The 18,551-nt window shown below is 37.9% G+C and overlaps 1 protein-coding gene across 2 annotated transcripts in view; it reads left to right on the plus strand.

Moving 5' to 3' along the window:
- Positions 1-12,588: 12,588 nt before the first annotated feature.
- The window catches only part of form3 (formin 3), a 122,507-nt gene continuing 116,544 nt past the window's right edge, over positions 12,589-18,551 (plus strand). For both annotated transcript variants that reach the window (XM_065236143.1, XM_065236144.1), the window contains exon 1: positions 12,589-13,052. The gene's annotated coding sequence lies outside the window, so the exon portion shown is untranslated. The remainder of the gene's footprint in view (positions 13,053-18,551) is intronic.

Raw genomic sequence — 18,551 nt, forward strand, 5'->3', positions numbered from 1 at the left:
ACATCACAATGTTTTGATTTAGATATTCTGCGGTCGAAAGACGATAAGCGAAATTTTTAATTTTTAATTTTTAACTTGAGTGATTTAATGTAGTTTTCGTAAAATTTTCTCTAAGAAATGTTTTGAGGAATGAAGAGTATTAAGTTAACAGTGATAGTGATAAAAAAAAATACATAAGAAAACGTTACCAAGAGCGTTTTTTTTGAGAATCAAACAGGATAGGACGAAGTTGCATCCATAAATAGACCCAATTTGGGGACAATAGACCGATATTACATACATTTCCCTGGTGAGTTTTTGTCTTAAAAAAAGTAAGTTTTTCAACTTTTTGCGGTTCCTGATAGCAAACGACATGATAAGCATATCTAAGCATACCATTTAGCAGTAGAATATCGTTTGCAGGTAAATTAATTGATGAGTTATGATTAAAAACGTAATCTATGGCTGCATATTAGACCGAGGTTAGGGACGTATACCCTACTCATTTTCAAGTTTCATTTTTGTTGAACTAAATTATCAAAGTAACCCCAAATAAAAATACTGATATTCGATCACAAGACTAAAAAATAGTGCAAATGCAATAATTTCCGTTAAACATATTACCACAGACAAACAGACATAACACTCACAATCACATTCTTCACAAATAAGGATTCAGTTCGGAATGTGCTCGCATTTGTCATGGTGGCGCCACTGAACCGTCAAGCAAATCAGCACATTTTCAACTTATCAGTGGTGCCTGTTCGTTTTCAGGTCGATTTAGTAGATGTCAGCTCTTGAAATAAGGAGGCAACGCAACAAATCACCTTTCATTGTATCTTGGGAAGGCATCCCACATACTAATCTCACGAATACAGAAATAAAAGTTATTGATGGTGATGGTCCCACCGCTTACCCCTACAAAGATTTGAGCTGGACGATTTATCTTTAAGATAATTAGGTACAACATTTAACCAGATTAGCAAACAAAAACAAACTGGTTATAGTTACAGATACAAATTCCCTCAACACTTTTCAGTTGCTTCACAGCGATTTAAATGTGAAAAAGCTTCGGCGTTCACCTCTTTGTTCACTCTTTTGTCCACCTGAAATATACACAAGCATTCCCAGCCTCGTTCCAAGCAATCAAGAGTTCATGAATAATCAACAAAGCATTATAATACACTAGCAATCCCGCAATCTGATGCTATCGTAATTTTCAGCAACGTCCGGAATGCATTGAATATTACATTCTAAATGCTGCGTATTGTTCGTTCCGCTTGTAGTGTAATATTACGTACATAGATTTTGACAACAAATCATTTTAATGGGTGTAATATTGTACCCACTTTTACAATCAATTAGTTCAATACATCATCATGAATAACATTGATTGATACTTTTTTTTGCTGTGTAATATTAAAGTGATGGGTGGTGCTAGAAAGGTGATACATTATCACGATTAAAAGCTTGTTTCCAGCAAAATAAAAATCACGCAAAACAAACAAAACAAATCCCTAAAAGTAGACTGAGCTTCTGTCATACGGATCCGTATTTCAGATAAATTCAATCAATACTGAATATTTCGTAGAATCGGCATCACTGACTTGCATTTGTTTTGTTTGTATTCAACACAGCTGACGCGTTGACATACCGAGCAAGCTTGACAATATTTTTTGTAGAATTTTCTTCTAAGAGTTATGTCTGTTTGTCTGTGATATTACTATCGAATTGACTCTAAAGGGCCACGCACATTAGATCCGTTTGCGTTGCGTTGACGTAAATTTGACAGTTAGACAATAGATTTAGCTGTCACTTTGCCGCAACGCGTCCGATCCGGATCTAATGTGCGTGGGCCTTAAGATCCTCAGTACTTGCTTTAAAAATTAAATTAAAAGAAAAACATTCATTGATGTAAAAAATAATTAGAATAAACATAACAAATTATCAATGTTACCCCGTTTTACGGTACTAAAATTTTAATACTATCATTTTTTAAATATATTTTTCAGATTTTTTGAAGCAAATTGCACTAAATTTGAATGCATTTTTAGATCGTACGATCAAAACAATCGACGAAATTGAGAATGCACTGTATGGACCATTTGCGTAATTTGAGAGAGCCATTGTCATAGGCATAATTGTTTGAGCCTCGTCAAGTTTATATATTTTTTGTGAAATAAAACAATCAGCCTGTAATTTGCGGATTCCAGTTATTATGCCCAACATGAATCACACGATGCTACTCCGACTCGCTAGGTTGTCGCCTGGTTTGTTGCCTTCTTGACTGTATCGGATTGATTCTGGATCTCCTCGCTTTTCTTCGGGCAACGATAGCTAATTTACAAGGCCTCACCTTTGTCCGTTGACGGCATGTGGGACATTCCATTTTCCTCTCTAGCCACAGGTCGATGCAACGTTCATGGTACCGATGATTACATTCTAGAATTTTTACATATCGAACGCCCAGTTCCTCTAGACAGATGGCACATTCGCTTTTTGGTATCGTGAAAGAGGAAGAGATTAATTGATTTGTGGAACGCGGGTATGGTAAAATAGAAACCTAATTTCAGATGTTGAAGACGGTTCTTGATCCGCCATTGCCAGTTTTGACAGCAAAAATTCACGACATGCAAAGCCTACTGTTGGAAAATCTTAGCAGGTGTTTGTTGTTTGCAAAATGCGAGGCAAAATGAAAGCATTCTTATACCCCGTTCACATTACAGCAAATATCACGTGATATACGATATCTTGCAATGCGCACTCATACATCTAGTTTTCACTGGAAATCCTATGTATGAGTGCTCATTGCAAGACAGCCTATATTACGTGATATAGGCTGTAATGTGAACGGGGTATTAGGCCGTTCGCAATGCTGTTGTATTTTATAAGGCCGTTCGCAATGCTGTTGTATTTTATAAGGACTGTTTCAATTTGAAACTAGAACAGAAACGCACCTCTCGCAATGCTGAGTTGCAGTTTCATTATTCGAGCACTATTTTGCACCAAATTTGCAACTGCTCGACAATTCTGTTTTATTTCTGAGCGAGTTTGAAACACGAATGGAACTCTGTTTCAAATTTCTGTATGTATTTAAAGATGTTTCGAAGAGCTTCACAAAAAAACTCTATGAACTTCATAGAGAAAAGTAAAGTTTATGGAACTTGATGATTACAAACATCTTTTAGAACTGTGCGTTGCGCTGATCGTGTTGCAGTTTTATTTTTGACAGTTTCAAATTATAGAATTGTCAAGTCGTTTAAAACAATTTTGAAACTCAGCATTGCGAACGGCCTAAGGACTGTTTTAATTTGAAACTAGAACAGAAACGCACCTCTCGCAATGCTGAGTTGCAGTTTCATTTTTCGAGCACTATTTTGCACCAGATTTGCAACTGCTCGACTATTCTGTTTTAATCCTGAGCGAGTTTGAAACATGAATGGAACTCTGTTTCAAATTACTTTGGATGTGTTTAAAGATGTTTCGAAGAGCTTCACAAACAAAAACGGAGAACTTCATAGAGAACAGTAAAGTTTATGGAACTTGATGATGACAAACATCTTTTAGAACTGTGCATTGCGCTGATCGTGTTGCAGTTTTATTTTTGACAGTTTCAAATTATAGAATTGACGAGTAGTTTAAAACAATTTTGAAACTCAGCATTGTGAACGGCCTTATGCCGCAGATACACTTGGATGACAAACTATGAGCATGATCATTATTAAATTTTGTATAATAAATAAATAGCACATCCATGGTCATACTTGTATAGTTTTTGAGCACAGTTATGACAGTACACATAAAAAAAATAAACAATCCTAAACTTGAAAATCAACTAAATAGCGACTGGATCAAAAACTGGATTCAAATCTATACCCCTGTTGACTCTCCCTCAGTGCCAGGTTTAGGATTCGGGAGGCGCAGGATTGCAATCCTTATGGGGGAATTTCAAATGAGCGATTGTATTTTTCCACCCCACCTACCATCTTGATATGAAAAAAAAATTAAATCAGAAGAAAATCAAATAATGATATGGAATGTACATTAGACTGATGCAAAATTTGACTTTTTCGCTCCACAGTGCTTAAATGGTTTCAAATCGGGTCCTGATTAGCCTCCCAAAGTTACAACTCATTTGGTTAGAAACAGACTTCGCACAAGCCATTTGAAGTTTACTTGTAAATTACTATGGGAAATCTCAACTTTTTGTTCATTGTTTTCTAGTCTTTTTCCATATTGAGCTACGAAACAGTTCGATAGCCATTCTTATAGAAAATTTTCTCAGCTCCAACTTTGCTGAAGATCGTTTCTATGTAAAACGAGACAGGAAAAAGTTATTAATTATTTAAGAGATTGGTAAACTTATGACATGATCAAGCAGCTGCTCTGTAGGCAACACTGTATTTTGCAGTGTGACATAGTAGCCATGATTTTTGTGTCCTATTCAACGCCCCTGAAACAGCAATGTTGCCTGCTGAGCAGTTGATTGAGCATGATCATAAGACATCAGCGCATTGAACCATTGATAACTTTCGATCCTTGCATTTAATCAAAATGTGGTCTTGAGCAAAGTTGTAGCTGGGAAAATTTCCTACTAGTACAGTTGAAAGTTTTTGAAGTAGACCGATATGGTGAATTATTAGATAGACATGAACAAAAATCTTGGTTTTACCATAGTAATTCCCATACAAACTTCAAATGGTTTGTGCCATCTCAGTTTCTCACCAAATGGGTTCAAATTTTGAGAGGTTAGTCAGGATCCGATTTGGAATCGTTTAAGTTTTTTTTTTTTTTTGTCTTTATTTTAGAGATTTTTAGCCTGAGGCTAGTTCATCTCTTTAGTCATAGGTGAGGCCTCAGAAGGAGAACCTCCTACGGAGTTGTTTGACAGAGTTTTAGCATAACAATTTGATCGTTTTCCTTAATGACTATCTAGGGTGACCACCATCATGAGGGTCAAAGACTCATCCCATGTGGTGTCCCTCCTGCTACTGAAAACTGTAAAATACAGCTTTCCTGGCTCTTCGCGAAAAACAAGTTAAAACACATGGAACGATGACCTGAACGAGACGACACCGTGACGAGGTCCAAAGGCTCATCCCGTCTGGTGCCGTTTAAGTATTGTGGAGCAAAAATTTCAAAATTTGCATCACTCTAATGTACATTTCATAGCGGCGCCGGTGGTGTAGTGGTAAGCGTGATTGCCTCTCACCCCAGCAGGCCTGGGTTCAATCCCAGTCGGCGCCGCCGGGATGTTCTGAGGCATAACATCTCTAATCACGTCTTCCTTCGGAAGGGAAGTAAAGCCGTTGGTCCCCGGTTCATGAGTTGATGGGTCGATAGGTAGGGTCCAGGTGTGGGAGCTGCCTCCCTGGCGTCGGTAGCATTGGTGCTCAGCACGGAAAACAAAATCGACGGAAAACAAATCTAAGAAAAAAAAAAAAAAAAAAAAAAAAAAAAAAAAATGTACATTTCACCACAAAACAAAATTAAAATATATAACTACTTGATCCGGGGGAAAATTAATTACCGGGGTAAAATTGGTTGGTTGGTGGCAGATATCAAGAGATATCTTGATTGCATTTCATTATAAGGCTCCAATCACAGGAGTGGATCTACGAACAAAAAATCGAGCAAAAGCTACACACTTAGAAATAACTAATTTACACGTGACGGAATCCGTCTTTGACATAAAAGATAAGACGTAAGCAAACATGTCATGTAATATTGAGTGCTCCGACGGAAAACTTCGTAGCTCGCCGAAAAGTACGTTTGATTGAGCTTTATTTTGCATCTGTATGATTCAAATTTATGTCAAAATTGACGCTCGTATATGTCTCTCTCAGAGCACGTAAATTTACATGAACTTTTCTAAGTGTGTGGCACCTAGCAACTTGTCAACGGATTTCCAAAAGGAAACACATTTTAATGTTCTTCAAATTTGAGTATTTCTAGACTAACAATTGAAATAGGCGGAACAACCAAACGTAAACAATGGTTTTAAACGCAAATTCCTCGAGAATCAAAGCACATCCAAGCAATCTAACACCGTCATCTGATAGAGCAAACTTCCTTTATCGAATGGCATTGTTAGTTTGCGTGGGTGTGTTTTGATTCTCGAGAATTTTGTGTTTAAAGCCATTGTTTATGTTCGGTTGTTCCACCTATTTCAATTGTTGGTCTAGATTTGAGTCATTCCTCCACTTTACAATAGAATTTGACGTCACGCTCGCCGGTACATGCTCGGTGTAAGAATATATGAGAGAACAACTTCTTTCTGCCGGACAATATTCGTGACGCCAGATGTGCTTCATTTAGACGAGTGGGCAAGGATGACAGAAAGAAGACATTGTTGATGAGATATTTGTTCTTAGCAAATATTTTAAAATCATTTCAAGTAAGGTACACCGGGGCAAGTTGAAACAAGCGGGGAAGTTGAAATGGTAAGTGTATCTTTTAGCGGAAGTGATTATTCACTTTAATTATTTTTGAGTGGCATTGTGTAGTACCGCAAACTACAAGATTAGAAATAATCTCAGTGCCCAAGAAACAATTCAGAGTCACAAATAAGCTTATATATATTGAATAAATGCTGTATTACAGTGTACAATGCTGAATAAAACGAGTTGTCAAATTATGTGCTGAAAAAAGCTCATTGAGATCGATAGATGCAAATTTATTCCACTGTTTGCTCTGATCTGATTTATTTTCTTATTAAAAGCTGTATAAACGTTGAACGTTTGATCTTCCACTTTCCAAGTAGAGTAATAGTAATCATCGATCACATGACTCAGGACAATGAATGCATTGATCTAGTTTTAAAAAATAACCAAGGCAAGGATCTTTGAATTGGAGAGGTGAAGAGGTAACATTGGTCTCATGTAAAACAACGATGAATGTATTAATCATTCCCACAGGGCCTTGAAGGAGCTAGAGTTGCGATCGGGAGTGCTGATATTCACTTTCAAGCAAGCTTTTATTGATTATTGAGCTGCCCTTATAATGAATTCTATTATTGCTCAGATGACTCCCATGCAACGACATGTGATATGTATGTAGTTCATTTTCTAATATATCTGTGTGGTGCGTGCCATGTCAGAAATAATGAAAACAATCACTACTAAAGAATAATACCCATCCCATGTCCCTCTTATTTTCGGGTTAGTTTTCCCACATTTGAATAATCGTTTAATAAATGTACAATAATGTCTTAATAAACGTTACTTCACATGAGAATCAAGCGTCATAACGGTTTTAATTAAGGGGAAGCAGTGATGTTATCGAATAAGCTCTGTTACAACTCATATAAGTCGAATATCAGCTTCTCGACATACTACCTTATACAACACCAATAGTTCAATGTGTTGTGGTTGAATAAATTCTCCAAATTTGTGTGAACAAAGCATGAACAGATGTTATTATTACAAATAATGCAAGTATTAATTACTAAGCATGCAGCTGAATAAAATCGTCAAGAAGTCGATTCTTCAATAGACGATTGTTTGTTGGGTGATTATTCACTTCCGGTAAGAGATACACCTACAGTTTCAACTTCCCCAAGAGTTTCAACTAGCCCCGGTGTACCTTACTGTAATCCAGGGGAAAATTGATCACCAGGGAGAAATTGATCATTATGACATGCGTATTTAGCTGACTCATAGAAAATTTTAGGTGATAGATATCAAGTAAATCCTGAATGATGTAAATCCTGATGAATGTGAATCTGATGACTAAGATGGAATACCTGTATAAAGAGAGAGAAGGATTAGTAATTTGCATTTAATTTCACTGCCTTATTTGCTTATCCATGCAGCACTAGTGTAAATATCACTTCAAATTGCTTGTAAAGTGCCTAATCGTTCCAGTCTCGATCAATCCCAACGATGCGTTTATGAGCAGCTACTACACAAAACTACAAACGCCACATTTCACACAATCGGTACCCATTTTAAACATTAAACATTTTATAAAATGATAGATTTGTTGCACAACTGACAGGAACAATTGTACCGGATAATCATGGGTTCTACGTCGTGCCCCTCCCTAGCCACAGACTCTTTTTTAAAGTTTAAAGAAAAAATTACAATTTTTCGAATATCTCCATATCACGAAACTAGCTAATCCATCACTATCAGGGTGACATCTGTCGAATTTTATGGTGGAAAATATTACTCAATAGTACTGAATATTTTATAAATATGGTAAAATGTTTCCAACTTACTGTATCTGAAGTATCTGAATAGCAAAATGGCCCTTATTAAATAAGAATGATCCTGCAATCACCGTCTAAACAAATACATCGTTGTAAACAGTCTCATCTCGGAGGAGGTTGATTTCACGTGAAATGTATTGCGGTTATTATTTCCAAGTCATTTTTTTGCTACCATTCATCTCCGTAATTTCCCATAACTGCATCACGTTTCTAGATGCGGTGGATGCATTCTGCGTCGTTGATGGTTGATTGCACCCGCACAAAATGCTGCACTTATTGGTTCACCACCACACTGTGTCCGGCCGTTCTCGTCCGCCGGTCATCGAGAGTTGGGATAATGACTGGCATTTTCTCTAATTGAAATCGATAGTGTATAAAATATCTCAATTAATTTACTCTGTCATTAGATCTGCGGTCCCCCATCGAACAGCCAACAGCTCTATATATCTTAGCTCTGCTGCTGCTGACTGGAGATGGTCTTTGGGGGCACTTGTGCCTCACCCACAAGTGCCACTTTGCAGCGACGAGCTGTTTATTCAACCTCACGCATCTCCAGACGTCCAAACGACCAAAATTTTACAACTAGGAAGTGGTTGAAATACTGCGCCAAGCAAATCTGCTAAGAAGAGTGTTTACCCATGCTGCAATTGTTAGCCGGATGATAAACCGCCTGAGAGTCCGATGCTAGTCATCATCATTCACAAAAAAGCACGCGTCCGACGAGAGCAAATCGACGCTTTGATCGTTTCAGTCGTCGTCGTCGTTGAATCGATCGATCGTATTTTTTCTCGCGCTCGCACGAGGAGGAGACTTCAACGTTTCAACCGCGGGCGACCTTCAGCGCTACAAACACGGCCCGTTCCAGTTGGCATATATGGCGATATGAAATAAATGTGTGTTTATTTTTTTTTATTTTTATTTTATTGTAAAGGGGAAAATAAAATTACACATTAAGGGTACGAGCTTTAAATTAAAAATTAAAATATATTTTTAGCGATTTTCCGTCCACGAGGCTGAACAGATTATGAATGGGGGTTGGAACTTCTCGTACGAACTCAATCGTCGCAGCACACAGCATGTTAGGTTTGATGCAAAAAAAAAGACGATAAAATGCGCTTTGGTGAGAGATTCTGCAGACCTGATAACGGTCGAGTATGTGTCACAGCGCAGCTGGATATGAAATATGACCAAGTTGAAATTGCAAATGATACAAGGATTAAGCGGTTGATAATATCTATTGATAACCAGGCTGTGTGCCTTGAAATTGTATGGATCTTCTCCGTTGAATGCGTTCTGTTCTAGCAATGAACGAAGATTGAAATTCAGTCAGATGCTTTGAATCACTCTCAGTACCGAATTTACCAGCGACCAGCTGATGTCGCACGGCACTAAACATGTCTCATGCGCTCTCGATCGAGTAGGTTGAACGTAGCAAAACAAATGCCTTACAGGCTCAATTCTTTACAGCACCCACTAGGTTTCTACATTCTTCGCACGAAAATGTTGTCGCAGCCTAAGTTAGTTGTTGTAACCAACGTTCAGTGGGTTGATCGAGGTGACATCGAATTGAACAATGTACTCTCCGAGTGCGGAGTTCTGTGTATGGAAGTACGATTTATACCGGCATATATGTACAGGAATCTTCCGCGTAGTGCAGTAGGTGCTGTCCTCCTACTACAATTTCCCAGCGGCCTTCCAACCAATTGAGCTTATTTTCGGTAGACGACAAGTTTATGGTTGACATACAAAAAATCAATTCAACTGGATGGAAGACAGTCAAGAAATTGCGGTGGGTGAACGACACCATCCACAGCGCTATTCGGGGGATTCCTGTCCCTATGAGAGAATCTATCCGATTCGGTGGAAGCTCCTTGTGAACGATTCTGTGAGGGTGGCTCCATTTGGTTTTCGTGCTACGAATTATTGAAAAATTTCAAATACCCTATTTTGAAAATATTTGCAAGATTAAAAATGGCCGAACTTTAGTACAAATGTGAATGATTGCAGATAACAAGCAATTATGCAAAGTTTCATGGAAATCAGAGAAGGTTGAGACTAAAATTCATTTGTTTTGCTATTTCACCTGGACCTGCACATACAACCTTCGAGTGCGTGTTTTGGCCACTATTTTTTGCTTTAGCGTTCAGTATGATTGCTCACTAGTACGAAATGGAAACCTTCCCACAAACGAACGGTGCAACGACTGGCATAGTATTTCAAAATCGGATATCACAATCTGAGTCGCCTTCATTAATCCTGAATGTGCTTAGTACTTTCAAACACAAAATTCACTACGAAGATAACGCTGGACTCCCCGAACCACGGTATTTTGGTCGTGACTACGTCTTTCTTTACTATATAGGGGCTCACATTAAGGAATAAAAAATGAGACATGTAACGAAAATGGGGTGTGTTTTCAAACGCATATTTCTCCAAAGCATTCTTGTGAAATATGTCATGCAATATGTCATTCGACGGGGAATTTATCCAGCAAATTTTATGGCATATATTTCAAATAGTAAAAATAGTTAAACAACTAAGAAGTTCAACTAAAATTGGAAGCAACCATGCATTTGCTTAGACCACAAGGTGTCTTTCCTAACAGAGATATCACATAGTTGGTTCTAAACGAAACAAGTCGAAGCCGCATTTCCTTTCGAACCTCGGACGTGTTCATATCGTTCATCACGTTAATTTACTCAATCGGTAGTTAAAAGATGCACCGAGAATTGATTGGAGGGATTTAAAGCTAAAATGTCATGATCCCGAGACATTCGTGATCGTAGCAATACTTGAAATTACAGGCCTTCCTTAACGCTTCTCTTAGGAGTATCAGACCCATAATCACACCGTTGGTCCCCGGTCCAAGAGTTGATGGGTCGATAGGTAGGTTCCAGGTGTGGGAGCTGCCTCCCTGGCATCGGTAGCATTGGTACTCAGTACGGAAAACAAGATCGACGGAAACCAAATCAAGGAAAAAGAAGTATGTCATCAGGAAGCTAGTATTGCCTATAGTGGGGCAAAAGTACGAGACAGCGGGGCAAAAGTTCGAGTCGTTTCTCAAACCCATTTAATCATTCAGAAATGCCTCAAATGCATTTATTTTCACTAAACAATCATGAATGCAACAGAATGTGACAAAAACCTTGAAAAAATTGCGAACTTATTGCATTTATTATGGAAAATCAAGTGTTTTCTTTATGTCCTTCACACCATCATGGGGTATTCGAAGATTAATAGTTGCGAAACTTCTCAAAAACTGCCTTAAGTTTGCGAACTTTTGCCCATTGCTGAAACGAACTGTTGTCCCACCTAAAATCGATTTAGCTACAAATGGACTGAAAACTCATCAAAGTTCTCCAAAGAAAGTTGTAAACCTGGAATGAGAGATCCTGTGTATTGAATTAGTTTGATTCAAAAAGGTTGAAATCTTGAGGAATTTTAATTCAACCGTTGCCCCAAATTGTAGAGTAAGATAATACTCGAAGGCGGATTCTCGAGGATACGAAGCTGTTGTTCTCAGCAGACAGGTCTACAAGCATCATTGATATCGACTCGGTTGTTCCACAGAACAACTTTGCATCGCTTAGGTTAGATGATTTCTTGTTTCAACGATATCCAACAATTGGTATGACGAGCGAATTTGTAATAGTTTTTAGGTGCGGTTATTTTTCGTAGAAGTCAGGGAAAATTGCAATACCGTTTCAAATACTTTTCTATATGTTCATTTATTAATCTTTTCCTTTTTTATTACAGTCACTTTAACGCTCTTGGGTCATTCGTGACTTGTGCGGGGGTAAGATTTGAACTCGTGACCTCTACGCCGGGGTCGCCCCCACTCTTTTCCTTTTCCTAATAGTAAAAGTATGTGAAAAATTGTATACTTCTTCAAATATTGACGATTATATTATGATTCACTACAAGCCTAACAGCATAAAAATCTAAAATCTCAGGTTTCCATAGAGGAAATACGTACAATTAAAGTTTAATTAAATTTCACTAAATTCTGTTAAAAAACATAGTTGCTACACGCAGTTACAAAAAGTGTTTTTCTAAGCGCATTTTCATCCGCTCAGAAAGCTCTCAATTGCGAAAACGTTCAAACAACACTAAGTTTAGCGCAGACATAAGTTTCTGCTGGACGATCAATACGATTCCAAGTCGCTAGAGCATAGAACTAGAACCACCCCAGAGAACCCATTTCCTTTAGCTCCCAGAACACTGCCTCACTGCTTCATGCCTACCCCATCAGTTCAAAAGCGTCTACTCCCTTTGGCAGAACTGACTCACACGCCGTACAGCCGCGCACTGTTGTTGCTGCTGGTCGTGCGACATCGAGCACGGAGAAGAGCGACATCATTAGTCTTCCATACGAACCCTGCGAGTGAGTGCGCGATCTTTTTATGCTAAACCAAGTCGCTGAGCCAGCCAGCCGCTATTAGTTCGGTTCGAACCGTCTGCGCGATCGGATTAAATCGACAGCATTTGCGCCCTCGCCCGCGTGACCACGTCCGTGTGTGTGCCCCTTACAGCGAGGCAGACCCCAAGAAGCGGAGAACGAAACGAGAAGAATATCGTAGGAGAAACACTAACAATCCCTGTCCCAACTCAGTGTGTGCTTTACTGGTTATTTAGTTGGATGGATTTTTTTTTTCGTGAGTGCATATTCCTCGCTTGATCATCGGTCACTATCAATAGAGAAGTAGTAACCGTACGTAACTGCTCTATGCCCACGGTGGGTCTAGATCTGCCCCGTGCAGATATTGGAGGACCAGGCCTGGGCGCATTGTGTCCAGTAGTGCAACGAGACGCAAACGAACCGTGGATTACTCAACAAATAATAGTGCAGTAATAATTGAATGTAAGTGAGAGATCTCGTCAAATAAAGTGGAGACTAGTGAATAAGTGAAAAATAAATACGCTGCGTCGACAAGGGAAGAATCTATGGTTTATGCAAATTTCTACGTGAAGGTGCTCGAACAGGTTTTAATTGAAAAATTATGAAATCTCTCCTTCAATCACGACGCGCAGCTTAACGCTGAAATAGTGAATCACACAATCCGGCAAGCGTGAAAAAAGAGCTTTTTTCTTCTAATAACCATAAAATCTTTTGTTGCTGCTTATTTGCAAATCAAAGCATCACACATACGCTCACACACATACAGACACGCATTCGATGTATGATATTCAATTTTGGTAAAGCAAGTGAGAAGTGTGGCGCGTGTGGGGAAGCAGTGAATGAAAAATAAACTGAATCTATATGTACATATCGAAGAACTTGAATATCAAGGAGAAAAAGGACGCCCACATTTCGCCCTCCTCACGCTGCTGCTGGTTTGCTCGGCTTTTGGCTCGACGCGGACCACGCGCAACCATGTGAGCCACCTTAGCAGCCAGTCAGTCAGCCAGCCAGCCATCTAACCAGCCCCAGCAGCAGCTTGGTGCACGAGATCATCGGGGTGGCCGCCCAAAGCAGCGCAATGGCAACAACATCCGATAGAGGTGTTCAACTTGACGGGAATGTGGGGAGGAATTGTTAGAATGGTCTTAACAATTCTTGCACAATTTGGTTTTTAGGACTAACAGAATGGTATTTTGTTTTATATTATAGTCACAATACCACATGTTAGGTCATTTATGACTTCTTCGGAGATGAGATTTAAACTCGTGACCTTCGTGCCAACACCATCATGCCAGCCCCACTCCCTGGTTATTATACAATTCATAATCAGTTGATGAAACTTTATGTCTTTGAGTAGAACAGAACCAAAAGTTTTAACATATGATTTGTAAAACGAAAATATGTGATTGTCATCGAATTAATCGAAAAAAATGAGCGAGGATACTATCGGTGATTTAAACGCTATTGATATTATCGTCGATGATAAACAAAAAAAAGAATGGTTTTGAAGCTAGTAAGAGCGTACTTATGACAGTATCGTCCCGATAATCCGACTTATTTGATAATCTGACTGTCAAGTGCATACAAATCAATGTTATAAATGTAAAAAAAGCTCCATAAGAGACTGTGATGTTGGATTAAGGAAAGCCGGAGTGGGGAAATACTGTATACGCAGCTAGTACTGCAAAATGTATAATTTTAGGTACTAGCTTAAAAGAGTACAGTGGTGAACTTTGTGCGTCTATCGAAGCTCTTAAATGCATCTAAGCTAAATATGTAATATATCACGCAATTTGACTAATTTCCAATTTCAGCAGTTTACTTTAAGAGAAACACGGGAAAGTATTTTTTACGGGTTCAGGACAAGCCTTTATTGGACAACTATGCTCAAAGCAATAATCTGAAGAATAATCAAATTCAAGAGCAAACTATAGCTGAAGAAACCTAAGTATTTTAATTGCCATTCGATGATATAAGAAGATGAAACTCGGATCAATGTGTATGGATTTATTTCATTTCACCATGAAAATCATAAATTAGCTCTATTCATCTGGCATTCTTGCCTGTTGTTTGGCATCCAAACTTGGTGAAACAAAAAGTTGGTTTTGTTTGTGATTTTGTTAGATAATTTTTTTGTTGTCTTTTTGTATTAATGTCTCAAACATTGTTTATGAGTATAAATCACATAGCAAAACGTTTTAACAAGTTCAAAAATTGGTCCAAAAGTACTTGTTCTACGATTTTTGTCAGTTTTCAAGTTTCCATGGTATTGAACATTCCAAAATATTGCATTTTTTATAAGCGTTTTCTTCAAAACTAATTTCAAAAATTGGGCAAGGACATTTTGAGATATTTACGTTTGTGTATTTTTTTTATGAATTTTAACTTAAAGTAAACCAAAAACTATGTTTGATTTTTTTCCCAGAAAAAAAATATTTCTCTACAACTTTGTATCAGATGTTATTTCGATCAAAAATGTCGTTTCCGTGCTACAGTTTCTTGAAAAATGTCGAAGTCGTCATTTTTAAAATTTTAAAAGATCCAAAGCTTACGAATCTTAACAAAAATGTGAATCGTTGCCCGTAACAACAAATTACACAAAGTTTCATACAGTTCGGAGAAGGTCGATTAAAAAAAATCCAAAGACGTTCGGTGGCGATTAGTTGTGGGATTTGTATGACTCCCGGAAACAAGAAATAAATATTTGACTCCAAATAAATATACCAGCTAGCTGCTGAGTAGCATCAATTTCAAGTACAAAAATGCTTGCTTTTCGACCCTTTGATCGATCAGAATATTACAAGGGCACACACTATACAGTAATTAGTGTATGAGATCGATATTTCAACGCTTAGATTACTAACTTCAAACCCTCAGTTTGAATCCTAAATGTAGCACAGTTTGAACCGGACTGGTAAAATCTAGATCCTTTGTTGTGATAAATTCAACACATGCCCTTATTCCGTATATGCAATCGCACAAATTATCGTGGTAGTTTGGCCTATTTTAAGAATGGAGAATCAAAGCGTTTTCTCTACGTCTATTACACAAACCGTAAGGCTTCTTTGCATCATCATCAAGTTATCACTCACTCATTTTCAAACAATAGCTTGTGATTATAATGCAAAGCCTTCTATCCAAATTTGCATACAGTTCAAACCAAAGCCTTCACCTGTACAACATTACACCATAAGAAAATAGAGTTGACCTTATTATCAAGTGCAACATTCTGAACCCATTTAATTGTTTTATGTTTGGAATATTTGTGAACATACCTCATTAGTTTGGCCAGTCGTGTACGTTTCAACCAGTTATAATCCAACTCACTGAACTGTTGCAAACTTGTTAAATAGTACGTTACAAAAATGTAGCTATTTTAAAAGACATCATGAAAAATTTCCGTTGCAGATAAGTGGATTAACGTTTTTAACGTTGCAGATAAGTGGATATTAACATTAAGCATTCTTTTTAAGCTGCAACAACACCATACGTATCTGCACCGTTACGTATTTTTATATTTATCGATGTTCGAATTATGTTGAAAATATGTAGCATTGTTGTGTATGTGCGTGCGCTAAACGTCACTTGTCACACACATTGATGCAGCTTCTCCGTCATCAGCCATCAGTTTTCGGCATTATGGGCCACTTTCAGATCGCCAGCAGTTCCGGAAAATATGAACTCCTTCTCTACCACATCCCCAATGGCTACATCCCCGTTCGGCGGTATCAGCTCGACATCGGCATCAAACACTGACAACTTATTTGGTGCTCCCAGCTCCAGCAACACTGGATCCAATGTCACCTCAGGCTTCTCACCGCTTTCTTAGGAAAATTGGAATGCCCTCTCAACTGCTATGGCCACGCCAGCCACTATTGGCATCGTCGTTAGTCACCATCGGCCTCCGCCGTCTGTAAACCTACCTTCCTCGTCGTGGTCTTCCTCACCATGATAATTTGTCAGTTCACTGTCCTATGCAGATGTTAGCACATGCATTACAATGTCTCCACTTTTGCCAATGTAGTCCAAAAGTGTTTTACAACATCCCAGTGTCATGACATATTTGAGCCATAGTAGTTACTAGATGGTTGCAACAAACCTTAACAGTAACAACTTGATCCAGTTGGCTGCAGAACGAAGTTTGAAAACGATCCAAAAGCCCGGCTGATGCCACTTTGCATTTTCCAGGGGATAATTATCTGCTATCGGAAAACATGCTATAACAAAACTGCTTCCCCATTATGCAAATTTAATTCCTAAAATCACAATAGTGTCCGACATTAACATCCTAGAAAACTCGAAGTGGCAGTGCAAGTGCCAATGACTCGTGGATGTTGGATCGTATCACCTTATTGGTTCGTCAACTTTTTAATAACATCATACAACAAATACAACACAGGTTAGATTTGTTGCTCAAGTGTTGAGTGTAACATGTTTGCTCCTCCCATTTGATGCATGGTTTGAGAGGTCATCCAAGCAGTACATTGCAACAGTTGAGTTTCATTATTGAGACCTAAAGTAAATCAATCAACAAACTGGAAACAGTTTAGTATCAAGATGTATTTCTTGCACCATTGAAGAGATCTCGAGGCAACTTAAATAAAAAAATAAAAACAATTGGCGATGTTTTCTGTGTTGCTTGGGTAGTAATGACACATTTAACCTAGCGATACCTTCGGCTTTCGGTTTAATGCTTAATTTTTCAAAAAATTCAAAAAATCCAGAAAAAGAACCGAGAATTTATTTTGTTGGGATTCACTGGTCACCTTGTAACATAATTGTAAACTTGAGTTAAATTTAAAATATTGTGTATGCAAAGCTGTGATCAATGTCACCGATTTCAACCAAACATTGCCAAAATGCTTAATTATGCTTTTCTAAGAAAATGCCTTTTTGGATTTTGCTCTAAAGTGCTTGATTCCTTCTGGGCCACAACTCTGGATGTTAAGATTTTTAGATATTATATCTTTGATATTATATTATAATATTGTATAATATCATACATTACAATATATTATATACATACTACGAAAAAGACATGTAAATTTCAGTGCCCTGAGACCGACGAATGCAAGTGGCCCTTTTGACATAAGAATCAGAATCAGTCGCACTTTTCGTCGAGTTGCATATGTTTCAGTTTCAGGACACCTAATTTTACATGCCATGTTTGTTTACGTTCCATGATTTACGTCAAAGCTGAATTACGTCTCGTGTAAAAATAGTAATTTCTAAGTGTGTATATACTCCGCAACCAAACAAGATCAATTACTTCTTTACCCTCCAATTTAAACCTTCCTAATGAATTAGGAAAAATTTACACAGTGTTAAGAAGGTTAATGTAGAATAAAATAGGTTAATCAAAATTGGATTTGTGGTGTTCAACCTACTATAATGAGCTAGACTGTTGAAAGTTATCCAAAGTATAAGAAAGACCTTTTCTCATACTTCGCGAGATTTGTTGTTTTTCAAAATGTTGCCCTGAAATTCCATCCATATATTAAAAAACCTATCTTTATTTTATGATGGGATAGAAAAAATGTTTTGATATCTTTTACCAATATGTTAAGAAAAATTAAAACGAGACAGACATTTTTTTGGCTGTCAGAAGATAGTTTTAACGAATGAACTTTGCATTGAAGAGCAATAATATTTCTGGCATTACGAGCTACTATTAAGTTACTGATTTACTGAGTATTAGATTGCCATCAATATAAAACGTATTGACCTACACTAATGTTTATAAACGTAACGTGGGTAGATCACCGTTTCGTTGCACGTAAGATCTGCCACCGATTCCTACTCTTGACTGCTTCAAACTAGGGGAACAGGATTTTTCAGTAATCCAAGAAACACATCTTAGTCCTTGTTACTTTTTATACCTTGTTGATAGTGACAAGACTCGGCTTTGTCCACCGAGGATTCCTAATCTTCTATTCGTTGTTCCCTAGTTTGAAGTGG

The sequence above is a fragment of the Ochlerotatus camptorhynchus genome, unplaced genomic scaffold, assembly GCF_037179485.1.
Source record: "Ochlerotatus camptorhynchus isolate MF236.1 unplaced genomic scaffold, CSIRO-AGI_Acam_v1.1 ptg000530l, whole genome shotgun sequence".
NCBI classification, from domain to species: domain Eukaryota; kingdom Metazoa; phylum Arthropoda; class Insecta; order Diptera; family Culicidae; genus Ochlerotatus; species Ochlerotatus camptorhynchus.